The 16,033-nt window shown below is 45.1% G+C and overlaps 1 non-coding gene and 1 pseudogene across 1 annotated transcript in view; both read left to right on the top strand.

Moving 5' to 3' along the window:
• Positions 1 to 13,416: 13,416 nt before the first annotated feature.
• LOC142357896 (5.8S ribosomal RNA) lies at positions 13,417 to 13,568 on the top strand (annotated as a pseudogene).
• A 1,683-nt stretch (positions 13,569 to 15,251) lies between these two features.
• Positions 15,252 to 16,033, top strand: part of LOC142357899 (large subunit ribosomal RNA) — a 3,522-nt gene continuing 2,740 nt past the window's right edge. The window contains exon 1 of the ribosomal RNA XR_012761726.1: positions 15,252 to 16,033. This exon is cut by the window's right edge and continues 2,740 nt beyond it. This is a non-coding gene — a ribosomal RNA (large subunit ribosomal RNA).

Here is a 16,033-nt window from a genome sequence, read left to right as displayed (position 1 = left end):
GAGCTAGCTAGCTAGCTTGAGCTTGAGCTAGCTAGCTAGCTTGAGCTTGAGCTAGCTAGCTAGCTTGAGCTTGAGCTTGAGCTAGCTAGCTTGAGCTTGAGCTTGAGCTAGCTAGCTAGCTTGAGCTTGAGCTAGCTAGCTTGAGCTTGAGCTAGCTAGCTTGAGCTTGAGCTAGCTAGCTAGCTTGAGCTTGAGCTAGCTAGCTAGCTTGAACTTGAGCTAGCTAGCTAGCTTGAGTTTGAGCTAGCTAGCTTGAGCTTGAGCTAGCTAGCTTGAGCTTGAGCTAGCTAGCTAGCTTGAACTTGAGCTAGCTAGCTAGCTTGAGCTTGAGCTAGCTAGCTAGCTTGAGCTTGAGCTAGCTAGCTAGCTTGAGCTTGAGCTTGAGCTAGCTAGCTTGAGCTTGAGCTTGAGCTAGCTAGCTAGCTTGAGCTTGAGCTAGCTAGCTTGAGCTTGAGCTAGCTAGCTTGAGCTTGAGCTAGCTAGCTAGCTTGAGCTTGAGCTAGCTAGCTAGCTTGAACTTGAGCTAGCTAGCTAGCTTGAGCTTGAGCTAGCTAGCTAGCTTGAGCTAGCTAGCTAGCTTGAGCTTGAGCTTGAGCTTGAGCTAGCTAGCTTGAGCTTGAGCTAGCTAGCTAGCTTGAGCTTGAGCTAGCTAGCTAGCTTGAGCTTGAGCTAGCTAGCTAGCTTGAGCTTGAGCTTGAGCTAGCTAGCTTGAGCTTGAGCTAGCTAGCTAGCTTGAGCTTGAGCTAGCTAGCTAGCTTGAGCTTGAGCTTGAGCTAGCTAGCTTGAGCTTGAGCTTGAGCTAGCTAGCTAGCTTGAGCTTGAGCTAGCTAGCTTGAGCTTGAGCTAGCTAGCTTGAGCTTGAGCTAGCTAGCTAGCTTGTGCTTGAGCTAGCTAGCTAGCTTGAGCTTGAGCTTGAGCTAGCTGGCTTGAGCTTGAGCTAGCTAGCTTGAGCTTGAGCTAGCTAGCTTGAGCTTGAGCTAGCTAGCTAGCTTGAACTTGAGCTAGCTAGCTAGCTTGAGCTTGAGCTAGCTAGCTAGCTTGAGCTTGAGCTAGCTAGCTAGCTTGAGCTTGAGCTTGAGCTAGCTAGCTTGAGCTTGAGCTTGAGCTAGCTAGCTAGCTTGAGCTTGAGCTAGCTAGCTTGAGCTTGAGCTAGCTAGCTTGAGCTTGAGCTAGCTAGCTAGCTTGAGCTTGAGCTAGCTAGCTAGCTTGAACTTGAGCTAGCTAGCTAGCTTGAGCTTGAGCTAGCTAGCTAGCTTGAGCTAGCTAGCTAGCTTGAGCTTGAGCTTGAGCTAGCTAGCTTGAGCTTGAGCTAGCTAGCTAGCTTGAGCTTGAGCTAGCTAGCTAGCTTGAGCTTGAGCTAGCTAGCTAGCTTGAGCTTGAGCTTGAGCTAGCTAGCTTGAGCTTGAGCTTGAGCTAGCTAGCTAGCTTGAGCTTGAGCTAGCTAGCTTGAGCTTGAGCTAGCTAGCTTGAGCTTGAGCTAGCTAGCAAGCTTGTGCTTGAGCTAGCTAGCTAGCTTGAGCTTGAGCTTGAGCTAGCTAGCTTGAGCTTGAGCTAGCTAGCTTGAGCTTGAGCTAGCTAGCTTGAGCTTGAGCTAGCTAGCAAGCTTGTGCTTGAGCTAGCTAGCTAGCTTGAGCTTGAGCTTGAGCTAGCTGGCTTGAGCTTGAGCTAGCTAGCTTGAGCTTGAGCTAGCTAGCTTGAGCTTGAGCTAGCTAGCTAGCTTGAACTTGAGCTAGCTAGCTAGCTTGAGCTTGAGCTAGCTAGCTAGCTTGAGCTTGAGCTAGCTAGCTAGCTTGAGCTTGAGCTTGAGCTAGCTAGCTTGAGCTTGAGCTTGAGCTAGCTAGCTAGCTGGAGCTTGAGCTAGCTAGCTTGAGCTTGAGCTAGCTAGCTTGAGCTTGAGCTAGCTAGCTAGCTTGAGCTTGAGCTAGCTAGCTAGCTTGAACTTGAGCTAGCTAGCTAGCTTGAGTTTGAGCTAGCTAGCTTGAGCTTGAGCTAGCTAGCTTGAGCTTGAGCTAGCTAGCTAGCTTGAACTTGAGCTAGCTAGCTAGCTTGAGCTTGAGCTAGCTAGCTAGCTTGAGCTTGAGCTAGCTAGCTAGCTTGAGCTTGAGCTTGAGCTAGCTAGCTTGAGCTTGAGCTTGAGCTAGCTAGCTAGCTTGAGCTTGAGCTAGCTAGCTTGAGCTTGAGCTAGCTAGCTTGAGCTTGAGCTAGCTAGCTAGCTTGAGCTTGAGCTAGCTAGCTAGCTTGAACTTGAGCTAGCTAGCTAGCTTGAGCTTGAGCTAGCTAGCTAGCTTGAGCTAGCTAGCTAGCTTGAGCTTGAGCTTGAGCTTGAGCTAGCTAGCTTGAGCTTGAGCTAGCTAGCTAGCTTGAGCTTGAGCTAGCTAGCCAGCTTGAGCTTGAGCTAGCTAGCTAGCTTGAGCTTGAGCTTGAGCTAGCTAGCTTGAGCTTGAGCTTGAGCTAGCTAGCTAGCTTGAGCTTGAGCTAGCTAGCTAGCTTGAGCTTGAGCTTGAGCTAGCTAGCTTGAGCTTGAGCTTGAGCTAGCTAGCTAGCTTGAGCTTGAGCTAGCTAGCTTGAGCTTGAGCTAGCTAGCTTGAGATTGAGCTAGCTAGCTAGCTTGTGCTTGAGCTAGCTAGCTAGCTTGAGCTTGAGCTTGAGCTAGCTGGCTTGAGCTTGAGCTAGCTAGCTTGAGCTTGAGCTAGCTAGCTTGAGCTTGAGCTAGCTAGCTAGCTTGAACTTGAGCTAGCTAGCTAGCTTGAGCTTGAGCTTGAGCTAGCTAGCTAGCTTGAGCTTGAGCTAGCTAGCTAGCTTGAGCTTGAGCTTGAGCTAGCTAGCTTGAGCTTGAGCTTGAGCTAGCTAGCTAGCTTGAGCTTGAGCTAGCTAGCTTGAGCTTGAGCTAGCTAGCTTGAGCTTGAGCTAGCTAGCTAGCTTGAGCTTGAGCTAGCTAGCTAGCTTGAACTTGAGCTAGCTAGCTAGCTTGAGCTTGAGCTAGCTAGCTAGCTTGAGCTAGCTAGCTAGCTTGAGCTTGAGCTTGAGCTTGAGCTAGCTAGCTTGAGCTTGAGCTAGCTAGCTAGCTTGAGCTTGAGCTAGCTAGCTAGCTTGAGCTTGAGCTAGCTAGCTAGCTTGAGCTTGAGCTTGAGCTAGCTAGCTTGAGCTTGAGCTTGAGCTAGCTAGCTAGCTTGAGCTTGAGCTAGCTAGCTTGAGCTTGAGCTAGCTAGCTTGAGCTTGAGCTAGCTAGCTAGCTTGAGCTTGAGCTAGCTAGCTAGCTTGAGCTTGAGCTAGCTGGCTTGAGCTTGAGCTAGATAGCTTGAGCTTGAGCTAGCTAGCTAGCTTGAGCTAGCTAGCTAGAGCTCGACCTATGAAAAGCTGCGCAAACACTTATTCTATAATAATTGCGAAAATTAAAAATTTCACAAGTGAAAAGCTGCATAAACAGTAATTCTATGTGTGGGGCTTTATTAGGGGGAGGTGTCTTGTCAAAATATGGCTGGACTAAAGACCTCAACCCAGATAGGGTGGAAGGCCCTATGATCGGTCTGTTACTAATCGGTGACCGATAAAGACCTGACCAAGGCCTGTAGTAAGCTTGGTTAGGCATTACAGGAGATAACACTAAGACCGAGGGGTCTTAGAGAGCCCTCTAGCGGGGCGAATAGAGCTAGATCGAGCCTTGGGAAAGCTAGATCGAGCAGGACTGAAGCTAAAGGATAGACCGAGAGGTCTGTCTGGTCCTCCTAGAGAGGCCAAGAGAAAGTACGAGAAGCCAACTAAAGCTTGATCGGGCCTTCAGCAAGCACGACCGAGCTGTACCGGAGCTAACACTAAGATCGAGGGGTCTTAGAGAGCCCTCTAGCGGGGCGAATAGAGCTAGATCGAGCCTTGGGAAAGCTAGATCGAGCAGGACTGAAGCTAAACGATAGACCGAGAGGTCTGTCTGGTCCTCCTAGAGAGGCCAAGAGAAAAAACGAGAAGCTAACTAAAGCTTGATCGGGCCTTCAGCAAGCACGACCGAGCTGTACCGGAGCTAACACTAAGACCGAGGGGTCTTAGAGAGCCCTCTAGCGGGGCGAATAGAGCTTGATCAAGCCTTGGGCAAGCTAGATCGAGCAGGACTGAAGCTAAGCAAGAGACCGAGAGGTCTGTCTGGTCCTCCTAGAGAGGCCAAGAGAAAGTACGAGAAGCCAACTAAAGCTTGATCGGGCCTTCAGCAAGCACGACCGAGCTGTACCGGAGCTAACACTAAGACCGAGGGGTCTTAGAGAGCCCTCTAGCGGGGCGAATAGAGCTAGATCGAGCCTTGGGAAAGCTAGATCGAGCAGGACTGAAGCTAAACGATAGACCGAGAGGTCTGTCTGGTCCTCCTAGAGAGGCCAAGAGAAAGTACGAGAAGCTAACTAAAGCTTGATCGCGCCTTCAGCAAGCACGATTGAGCAAGACCGGAGCTAACACTAAGACCGAAGTGTCTTAGAGAGCCCTCTGGTGGGGCGAATAGAGCTAGATCGAGCCTTGGGAAAGCTAGATCGAGTAAGATTGAAGCTGAAAGAGTGTCAGAGGAGCAAATGAACCTCCAAAAAGTGAAAATCAAATTTTAGAAAAAACACAAGTTAAATACTGCATGGACAGTATTTCTATGTGTGGGGCATTATTAGGGGGAGGTGTCTTGTCAAAATATGGCTGGACTAAAGACCTCAACCCGGATAGGGTGGAAGGCCCCATGATCGGTCTGTTACTAATCGGTGACCGATAAAGACCTGACCAAGGCCTGTAGTAAGCTTGGTTAGGCATTACAGGAGTTAACACTAAGACCGAGGGGTCTTAGAGAGCCCTCTAGCGGGGCGAATAGAGCTAGATCGAGCCTTGGGAAAGCTAGATCGAGCAGGACTGAAGCTAAGCAAGAGACCGAAAGGTCTGTCTGGTCCTCCTAGAGAGGCCAAGAGAAAGTACGAGAAGCTAACTAAAGCTTGATCAGGCCTTCAGCAAGCACGACCGAGCTGTACCGGAGCTAACACTAAGACCGAGGGGTCTTAGAGAGCCCTCTAGCAGGGCGAATAGATCTAGATCGAGCCTTGGGAAAGCCAGATCGAGCAGGACTGAAGCTAAACGATAGACCGAGAGGTCTGTCTGGTCCTCCTAGAGAGGCCAAGAGAAAGTACGAGAAGCTAACTAAAGCTTGATCGGGCCTTCAGCAAGCACGACCGAGCTGTACCGGAGCTAACACTAAGACCGAGGGGTCTTAGAGAGCCCTCTAGCAGGGCGAATAGAGCTAGATCGAGCCTTGGGAAAGCTAGATCAAGCAGGACTGAAGCTAAACGATAGACCGAGAGGTCTGTCTGGTCCTCCTAGAGAGGCCAAGAGAAAGTACGAGAATCTAACTAAAGCTTGATCGGGCCTTCAGCAAGCACGACCGAGCTGTACCGGAGCTAACACTAAGACCGAGGGGTCTTAGAGAGCCCTCTAGCAGGGCGAATAGAGCTAGATCGAGCCTTGGGAAAGCTAGATCGAGCAGGACTGAAGCTAAACGATAGACCGAGAGGTCTGTCTGGTCCTCCTAGAGAGGCCAAGAGGAAGTACGAGAAGCTAACTAAAGCTTGATCGCGCCTTCAGCAAGCACGATTGAGCAAGACCGGAGCTAACACTAAGACCGAAGTGTCTTAGAGAGCCCTCTAGTGGGGCGAATAGAGCTAGATCGAGCCTTGGGAAAGCTAGATCGAGTAAGATTGAAGCTGAAAGAGTGTCAGAGGAGCAAATGAACCTCCAAAAAGTGAAAATCAAATTTTAGAAAAAAACACAAGTTAAATACTGCATGGACAGTAATTCTATGTGTGGGGCATTATTAGGGAGAGGTGTCTTGTCAAAATATGGCTGGACTAAAGACCTCAACCCGGATAGGGTGGAAGGCCCTATGATTGGTCTGTTACTAATCGGTGACCGATAAAGACCTGACCAAGGCCTGTAGTAAGCTTGGTTAGGCATTACAGAAGATAACACTAAGACCGAGGGGTCTTAGAGAGCCCTCTAGCGGGGCGAATAGAGCTTGATCAAGCCTTGGGCAAGCTAGATCGAGCAGGACTGAAGCTAAACGATAGACCGAGAGGTCTGTCTGGTCCTCCTAGAGAGGCCAGGAGAAAGTACGAGAATCTAACTAAAGCTGGGTCGGGCCTTCAGCAAGCACGACCGAGCAGTACCGGAGCTAACACTAAGACCGAGGGGTCTTAGAGAGCCCTCTAGTGGGGCGAATAGAGCTAGATCGAGCCTTGGGAAAGCTAGATCGAGCAGGACTGAAGCTAAACGATAAACCGAAAGGTCTGACGGGTCCTCATAAGAGGCATGGAGAAAGATCTGATACTAAAGTACCTCTCGGAAGTAATAAAATATGCCTGATGAAGCCGGGTATGATGTTTGTTGTTTGATGGCATTCATCGATTAGGTCTGGTGGATTCCCCATTACTCCGAGTGGTACTAGTAGAGGCTCCTACAGGGGTGAGCAAAGCGAGATCAAGCCTTAGGCAAGCTAGATCGAGCAGAACTGAAGCTGAAAAGCAAAATAAATGACAGGTCTGTCCAAATCAATAAACTTGAAATCCAGTGTGGTCACCACGGGTCACGAGGTGAATTCCTAGCGATTGTCTGCTGAACGTATAGGAAGGCCCGAAACGAACGATAATTTCATTGCACAGTGGAGATACTATACGTTCAGGAGTAGCATACATCGGGTTTGATCTATGATCATGTCTGGTCTCCGAGGATCCACCGGGTTACCAACTGGCACCGCTGTACTGGGTGTAAAACTGGGCCACCTGAAGTCCCGGGTGTAAAACTAGGTGCCTCTGTGCCAAAGTAGCGGCTTGCGTAGTGCATTATGCCTCCGGCTTGCGAAATGGTTATAAGCAATAACAACAGGACGCCGCGGGGTGTTCACTTAAAGGAGTAACGTTCTCTCAAGGGAGGGGATCTAAAAATCTTGATAAAACATTTATTCTATGCAAAATTTGTGCGCAAATTTTGCAAAGTAAAAAGCTGCACTGTAGCAAATTCTATGTGTGTAGCATTATTAGGGAAGTGTTGTTTGATGGCACCTCTCTACTTGATGCACCAAAGAACTACCTTGATGGCTCATGACCGCTGGTAATCTGTCGTCGCTAGTAGTTCGGAACTGAGAACAAATATGTTCGCAAATTACAACAATTATACAGCATATTGCTGAATAAAGCAGAACCGAATAATACTCAGTGACTTTACACCAAGACTGACTAATGTCTGGATTGTATCGTCCTACTCGAGTAAGGCGAAGAAAAGCTAGAAAGATACGCTTTTCACAAAGCAGGCTTAATGCATGCAAACCAAGGAGGAAGGAGTGATGCCCCTCCTTATAATAAGCAGAACCAAATAAAGAACAGACAGCATCATCTGTACAGTGACCAAGAAGAGGTGAAACTTCTGTATGTGAAAAGGCAATTTGAGCGAGATTTATTAGCAGACTAGTATTATGTTGTTTCTAGTAGGCGAAAGCCGAAACATCAACATGTGAAAATCTGATATTAAATCCTCAATCATTTTCCCTAGTATTATACAGCTATGAGTAACCTTAATTGGACACGGCAATTATTGCTGACCGGTGAAACTTTCGCATGGGAAAGACACACACACTTCTTGACAAAGCAATAAGTATTATGCTGTTTCTAGTACGCGAAAGCAGAAACATCAGCATGTGAAAGTTGTGAAGTTGAAGAATTTTTGTGTTGAGTACGATGTTGTTACTAGTAACCATGTCGACAGCTGAGAACTGTTCTCTAACCAATAGAAGGTGAAACTTCTGTATGTGAAAAGGCAATTTGAGCGAGATTTCTTAGCAGACTAGTATTATGTTGTTTCTAGTAGGCGAAAGCCGAAACATCAACATGTGAAAATCTGATATTAAATCCTCAATCATTTTCCCTAGTATTATACAGCTACTAGTAGCCGTAATTGGTCAGGGAAACATTGTTGACCGGTGAAACTTCACATGGGAAAGACACACAAATTACTTGACAAAACAATAAGTATTATGCTGTTTCTAGTATGCGAAAGCAGAAACATCAGCATGTGAAAGTTGTGAAGTTGAAAAGTTTTTGTGTTGAGTACGGTGTTGTTACTAGTAACCATGTCGACAGCTGGAAAGCTGTTCTCTAACCAATAAAAGGTAAAACTTCTGTATCTGAAGAGGCGGCGTGATTGAGATTTTTAACAGACTAGTATTATGTTGTTTCTAGTAGGCGAGAGCCGAAACATCGACATGTGAACATCTGGTTTTTAAATCATGAGTCAATTCTCCCTAGTATGATACAGTTGTTAGCCGGTATTGGTAACAGTAGAACAGAGATTTGGAGGGCAAAACCTGCTCATGGGAAATGCTCACAGAGCGCTATCTACCAGTACACATAGTATTATGCTGTTTCTAGTACGCGCGAGCCGAAACATCAGCATGTGAAATGTGTAATCGTGGGTAACTCTAAGTGTGTAGAGTACTGTGTAGTAACTAGTAGCCATGCCAAAGCATGCATTGAAACTCTTCGTGATTTAAAAAGCTCAAAGCAAGATTGACGAGGCCGCAAGGCTATGTCTTTCTAAATTCGAACAAATCGAAAGATTGTTCAAAGTACAATTAAACTGATTGATCCTGTCAGTTGCCATATGCTTGTCTGAAAGACTAAGCCATGCATGTGCAAGCGAAGCTTGAAAAAGTGGAACCGCGAATGGCTCATTAAATCAGTTACTATCTATTAGTTGATTTGCAAGCTAAATGAATAACTGCGGTAACCCTGCAGCTAATGCATGCTGATTGTCCGACACTGTCGGAGACTTTTACAAGACTACACCGGGTGATTTGCTAAGTACAGACACATCCCGTGATGAGTCCTAGTAACTGAAAGATCCCAGATAGCTTCGGCTTGGGGACGGAACTTCCGAATTTCTGACCTATCAACCTATGATGGTAGTGTAACGGACTACCATGGTTGTGACGGGTAACGGGGAATCAGGGTTCGATTCCGGAGAGGGAGCCTTAGAAACGGCTACCACATCCAAGGAAGGCAGCAGGCACGCAAATTACCCACTCTCCGCACGAGGAGGTAGTGACTAGAAATAATGATATGAACCTTTATGGTTTGTAATCAGAATGGAATGGACTTAAAAGCTCCATTGATGAACGAGTAGAGGGCAAGTCTGGTGCCAGCAGCCGCGGTAATACCAGCCTCTACAAGCGTATGCAATAGTTGCTGCGTTTAAAAAGCTCATAGTTGGATCTGTTTGAGTAGAACGGCAACATGGTCTTCAGTTAAATCTGTTGACTCGTTCCGCTCATCCTTCGCATCGAAGAAATAGTTTGCACTTAAATGTGACGAACTGTGGAAACGGTGTTTTCACCCTGAGAAAATTAGAGTGTTCAAAGCATCCTTTGGGATCGAATAATAAAGCATGGAATAATGGAGAATGACCCGCTACTCGATTGATGCCGGTTGGCTGAGTGCGGTAATGATTGAAAGGAACAGACGGGGGCATTTGTATTGCTACGTTAGAGGTGAAATTCTTGGATCGTGGCAAGACAAACTACTGCGAAAGCATTTGCCAAGAATGTTTTCATTAATCAAGAACGAAAGTCAGAGTATTGAAGAGGATTAGATACCCTCGTAATTCTGACCATAAACTATACCAACCTACAATTTGTCAAAGTCGATCTTGACTTGGCAAGAGATTAACCGGGAAACCAAAGTTTATTGGTTCCGGGGGAAGTATGGTTGCAAAATCGAAACTTAAAGGAATTGACGGAAGGGCACCACCAGGAGTGGAGCCTGCGGCTTAATTTGACTCAACACGGGAAAACTCACCCGGTCCAGACATCTTAAGGATTGACAGATTGAATATCTTTCATGATTATATGGGCGGTGGTGCATGGCCGTTCTTAGTTAGTGGAGTGATCTGTCTGGTTAATTCCGATAACGAACGAGATCTTCTCCATCTAAATAATGAAATTCACTATATGTGAATTCAAACACTTCTTAGAGGAACTATGCGGAATTAAATACCGCAGATGAAGTGAGGCTATAACAGGTCTGTGATGCCCTTAGATGTTCTGGACTGCACGCGCGCTACACTGTGTACTTTTAGATTGAGTACTCAGCCCTTGGTCCGAAATGGACTGGGCAATCAGAGAAAAGTACAGCGCTTCAAGGGGATCGTCTGTTGTAACTTGCAGACGTGAACCAGGAATTCCTGGTACTTATGAGTCAACAACTCATAGGGATTACGTCCCTGCCCTTTGTACACACCGCCCGTCGCTACTACTGATTGGATAGTTAAGCAAGAATTGCAAATTCCTACTGTTGGGACTTCGGTCTCCGGCAACGGGATGAAGCGGATCGAGCTTAATTGTCTAGAGGAAGTAAAAGTCGTAACAAGGTTTCCGTAGGGGAACCTGCGGAAGGATAGTGATTGATTCCTTCGGGCATGGCTGCTGGTAGAGGCCATGTCTGTAGTGCGCATGACGCTCTGTCGCTAGAGATTGCTTGGCAACCAATCTCGAATTATGTATCGAGCTCAAAAACTACTTGTGTGGATACATAGTTCAGCAGTCATGGCAAGGGACTGCTTAAAGGGAGACTAGTTAGCAAAAGCAGCCTAGCAGAACTGCAGCTATCTAGATCTCAGAAGCTGGGTTATAGAAGCCCAGCTATAGACTTGTGAATGAGAAAGGCCTAAAAAGGTCCACAAGTCGCGTGGTTAGAACCGACACGCAAAAATCCCAGCGAGTGACAGAGCGTTGCGCTGTTCAGTGGGAAAGAGTTGAGCTACTCGGGGCGCCCACTGAACTTGCTCCGAGCCAAAGGCTCGAAAAAACACAGCTTAGCCTCAGATCCTTTACATAGAAGGCTAGCTAAAATAAACTTACCTTGGACGAGGGTAAAGTTTAGTCAGTTCTTAGGGGAGAGTAATCCACAGCTTCTCGCCCTCTGAACATTCTCCCAGATATGTAGGTCTGGGAGAGTCTCCTCCTGTTCTTCGGAATCTGGAGGTAGACAAAGACAGTACGATACGATCTTGCATCGGGATGACTAACCGATAATGATCATAATCTGACAATTTTTCCGGCTTGAGGCACCGGAGTCAGATTAAAGACACATACTGAACTAAAGGCGTATGTGCAAAGCTTGTCGGAGTGTAGAGAGTCAAGCTGAGTTGACTCGTCACGTGGTGATGACAACAGCCATGTGCAAAACACTCACAACTTTATCGTCTATGTGGAAAAGGTTGCTAACAGCGCTCTCTATGAGAGGCCCTCGCATATAACTATACGAGGAAAAGGCGATAGAGTTGTTTGAATGTGGGGCAGGTTCATCGACAAGCTAAGTTGATCACATTCTTGTTGTGGCATCCTACTAGAATTGGTCACGGTCTGCACCAACTCTCCCCAAGTTGGCCAGACTTAAAACTAGAAATAAGGTTTGCAGCTATGTGAACCTAGAAACTGTAAAGGAGTTGAAAGAACTTAAAGGAATTGAAAGAGGCCTTGAGGTATATCCTCTTGGTAAAGACCCACAAAAGCTCACAAAAGTGGCTTCGAAGGGCAAAACTGGTTCATCCAAAACAATTGGAGAGCTTAAAGCAGAACCAATTCGAATGAAACACTATTGGTGAAACTTCATCATGAGAACGTCACAAGCTGATCACGCTCTATGATATGACTAGTATTATGTTGCTTCTAGTAGGCTAAGCGCAAGCCGAAACATCAACATGTGAAAGTCGTAGAATTTTGCAATCAAACTGTGGCTAGTACTGTGATGTTACTAGTAACCTGGTGTTCCGTCATATGGCCAAGAGAGCATTTGAAGGCGAAACTTCTGCATGGGAAAGCTGCATCATGATCAAAATTTTATATCGAGTATTATGTTGACGTTAGTAGGCCTTGGCCGAAAACGCAGCATGTGAAAGGTATAGATAAAAGTTATTGTTGCAGTCAGTACTGTGTAGTTACTAGTAGCTGGATTTAAGCTCAAAATGAGACACTGTTGGTGAAACTTCATCATGAGAATGTCACAAGCTGATCAAGCTCTATGATATGACTAGTATTATGTTGCTTCTAGTAGGCTAAGCGCAAGCCGAAACATCAACATGTGAAAGTCGTAGAATTTTGCGATCAAATTGTGGCTAGTACTGTGATGTTACTAGTAACCTTGTGTTACGTCATATGGCCAAGAGAGCATTTGAAGGCGAAACTTCTGCATGGGGAAGCTGCATCATGAACAAAAGTTTATATCGAGTATTATGTTGACATTAGTAGGCCCTGGCCGAAAGCGCAGCATGTGAAAGGTATAGATAAAAGTTATCGTTGCAGTCAGTACTGTGTAGTTACTAGTAGCTGGATTTAAGCTCGAAATGAGACACTGTTGGTGAAACTTCATCATGAGAACGTCACAAGCTGATCACGCTCCATGATATGACTAGTATTATGTTGCTTCTAGTAGGCTAAGCGCAAGCCGAAACATCAACATGTGAAAGTCGTAGAATTTTGCGATCAAATTGTGGCTAGTACTGTGATGTTACTAGTAACCTTGTGTTACGTCATATGGCCAAGAGAGCATTTGAAGGCGAAACTTCTGCATGGGGAAGCTGCATCATGAACAAAAGTTTATATCGAGTATTATGTTGACGTTAGTAGGCCCTGGCCGAAAGCGCAGCATGTGAAAGGTATAGATAAAAGTTAGCGTTGCAGTCAGTACTGTGTAGTTACTAGTAGCTGGATTTAAGCTCGAAATGAGACACTGTTGGTGAAACTTCATCATGAGAACGTCACAAGCTGATCACGCTCTATGATATGACTAGTATTATGTTGCTTCTAGTAGGCTAAGCGCAAGCCGAAACATCAACATGTGAAAGTCGTAGAATTTTGCAATCAAACTGTGGCTAGTACTGTGATGTTACTAGTAACCTTTTCTTACGTCATATGGCCAAGAGAGCATTTGAAGGCGAAACTTCTGCATGGGGAAGCTGCATCATGATCAAAAGTTTATATCGAGTATTATGTTGACGTTAGTAGGCCCTGGCCGAAAGCGCAGCATGTGAAAGGTATAGATAAAAGTTATCGTTGCAGTCAGTACTGTGTAGTTACTAGTAGCTGGATTTAAGCTCGAAGTGAGACACTGTTGGTGAAACTTCATCATGAGAACGTCACAAGCTGATCACGCTCTATGATATGACTAGTATTATGTTGCTTATAGTAGGCTAAGCGCAAGCCGAAACATCAACATGTGAAAGTCGTAGAATTTTGCGATCAAACTGTGGCTAGTACTTTGATGATGCTTGTAGCCAACCGAATTGGTTGAAAAGCCCAATAAGTAAGCTAACTTGGGAGAGCTTGTTGGAAACCAAATGCTACTAGATTGGTCCAAATACATCCTTCAACAGGGGATCACTTGGCTCGCTTTACGAAGAGGAGCACAGCTATATGTGTTAATTCGGTATGAATCGCAAGATTTGTTTACCGACCTCTCTAACGCAAAAGGCGGTCTCGGCTTCGGCTGTTGACTGCGTCCGATTCAGGGTTATATAACTCTCGATTGAACACATTGATGTTCTATTGTTGGTGCTTCCAATAAAATTGGAACACTTAAAGCAGAACCGATTCAAATAATAGCATTCTGATCAATGATTGCATTCCTTGATCAAGAACTGCTGGAGTCATTGTGATGGCGAATTTTCTTCATAAGAAAATTGCAAAGAGACGGAACTTAATGAGACTAGTATTATGTTGTTTCTAGTAAGCGGAAGCTGAAACAGCAACATGTGAAAATCAAGTTTTGTTCAATGATCTCGAGGCGATAAGTACTATGAAGCAACTAGTAGCCTAAGCATGACTCAGATTTGAGACAGTCAAAAAGACTGGCGAAACTTCTTCACATGAAAGTTACATAGAGAACTACAAATGTATACAGCGAGTATTATGTTGTTTCTAGTAGGCGAAAGCTGAAACATCAACATGTGAAAGTTGTCTGCAAACTGTAGAACGATATGTGATTAGTACTGTGCTGTTACTAGTAGCCAGTCTGACTGTAGAAGCCAAGACAAAGGGAAACTAATGCATCTGAAAAGGACAAGTTATGGAAAGGTATGCACGATAAGTATTATGTTGTTTCTAGTAAGCGGCAGCTGAAACATCAACATGTGAACGTCGTTGTGTACAGTAACCTAGAACTATATAGTCCTTAGTAACGTGCATTTACTAGTACCTGTAATTGGTATTCAGACTCAGGCAGTTTGGAATAGTTTGGCAAAGATGCACCAGAGAAAACTGGGATTTGATACAGAAATTGTTGAATACAAGTATTATGCTGCTTCTAGTAGGTTGAATCCGAAACATCAGCATGTGAAAATTGAAAACATTTCTGGTTCGAATTGTCACAAGTATTTGGTGATCTGAGTAGCCAAACTCACTACAACGCCAATTGAAGGCAAAAATTCTCAACGGGAAAAGCTATTCTCATTGAATGAGCTAACAAGACGAGTATTATGTTGCTTCTAGTAGGCGAAAGCCAAAACATCAACATGTGAAAGTCTTGCTGAACAAATTTAATGTTGTTGAGCTCAGTACCGTGTGAATTAGTAGCCATAATTGGCGAGCGAAAATTGAACTGGCGAAACTTCGTCTTTGGAAAATTGCAGATGCCGAGCACTTATTTTGCAACGAGTATTATGTTGACTGTAGTAAGCGAAAGCCGAAACAGCAACATGTGAAAGCTGTTGAAATTTGTGGTCATTTTGCAATAAGTACAAGGAGTGTAACTAGTAGCCAGGTCAAAATTTGGGATAAGAATGAGCAAAAATTCTGCATGAGAACAGTTGAAATTATGAAACTAAATTACAAAGACTAGTATTATGTTGTTTCGAGTACGCGAAAGCGGAAACATCAACATGTGAACGTTTGTAACGAAGTTTCGTTAATTTTCAGCCTAGTACTGAGCAAGAACGAGTAGCCTCATCTCCAATCCCACGCAAAATGTAGTGAAATATGTGAGTGAACCTTATTCACGGTGAGGGTTTCCCGAGGTCTGTATTGCAGCGAGTATTATGTTGCTTCTAGTAAGCGAAAGCTGAAACAACAACATTTGAAAGTTGGAATTAATGACTGAATGGAAACTTCGACCTGTGTTTGATAGTAGTAGCGAACAAAACTGCTGAATCGGTTTCTGTCTCATATTGGTCAGTGAACCAATTAAGAGACAATCAACTACATAACCTGAATTGGGCGAGAGAACCCCCTTAACTTAAGCATATCAGTAAGGGGAGGAAAAGAAATCAACTGAGAATCCCTTAGTAATGGCGAATGAACAGGGAAAAGCTCATCGGGAAGAGAAATGGCAACATTTCTCGGTGTCCGGTATGGTTTGATGCTAGACTGGTGAATTTGTCCTGATGTCTACTGGAAAGTAGCATCAAAGAAGGTGAAAATCCTGTAAAGGTCATTTTCGATACCAGTCATAATGGCTCATTCCTATGAGTAGAGTTGTTTGAAAGTGCAACTCGAAGCTGGAGATATGTCTCTCCAAAAGCTAATTATAAAGCGAGACCGATAGTAAACAAGTACCGTGAGGGAAAGTTGAAAAGCACTCTGAAGAGAGAGTGAAAAGTACGTGAAACTGTTGAAGGGGAACTGGAGTGAGCGTTACCATACTCAATGCCTTGATATTATATTCTCGGCTACCGAGTAGTGTAGTTGTCGTCTTTTGGCAAATCTTGTTAATGAATCGAGCAGAAGTTTTCCTCGGAATTCTTCTTGTTGATTCTAAACAAAATGAGATAAATTGATCTTGATTGCCTGTCTGACCTCAACTTCCTATTCAATGCTCTCTACAGCCCGTCTTGAAACACGGACCAAGGAGTGTGAGTTGCTTGCAAGTGTTGTCGCTCATTGAAAGCGCACACGCGAAATGAAAGTGAACAGTGTAATTTTTATGAATTGCACTACTTTGTGTGGTGAGGGCGCCGATTCGGTGTCCCGCAACCACGGACGGTT

Source organism: Convolutriloba macropyga, unplaced genomic scaffold (genome assembly GCF_964194025.1).
Source record: "Convolutriloba macropyga unplaced genomic scaffold, txConMacr16.3 SCAFFOLD_1536, whole genome shotgun sequence".
In the NCBI taxonomy this organism is placed as follows: Eukaryota; Metazoa; Xenacoelomorpha; order Acoela; family Convolutidae; genus Convolutriloba; species Convolutriloba macropyga.
The sequence above is the reverse complement of the archived record's forward strand: the minus strand, read 5'-3'. Positions and strand labels throughout refer to the sequence as shown.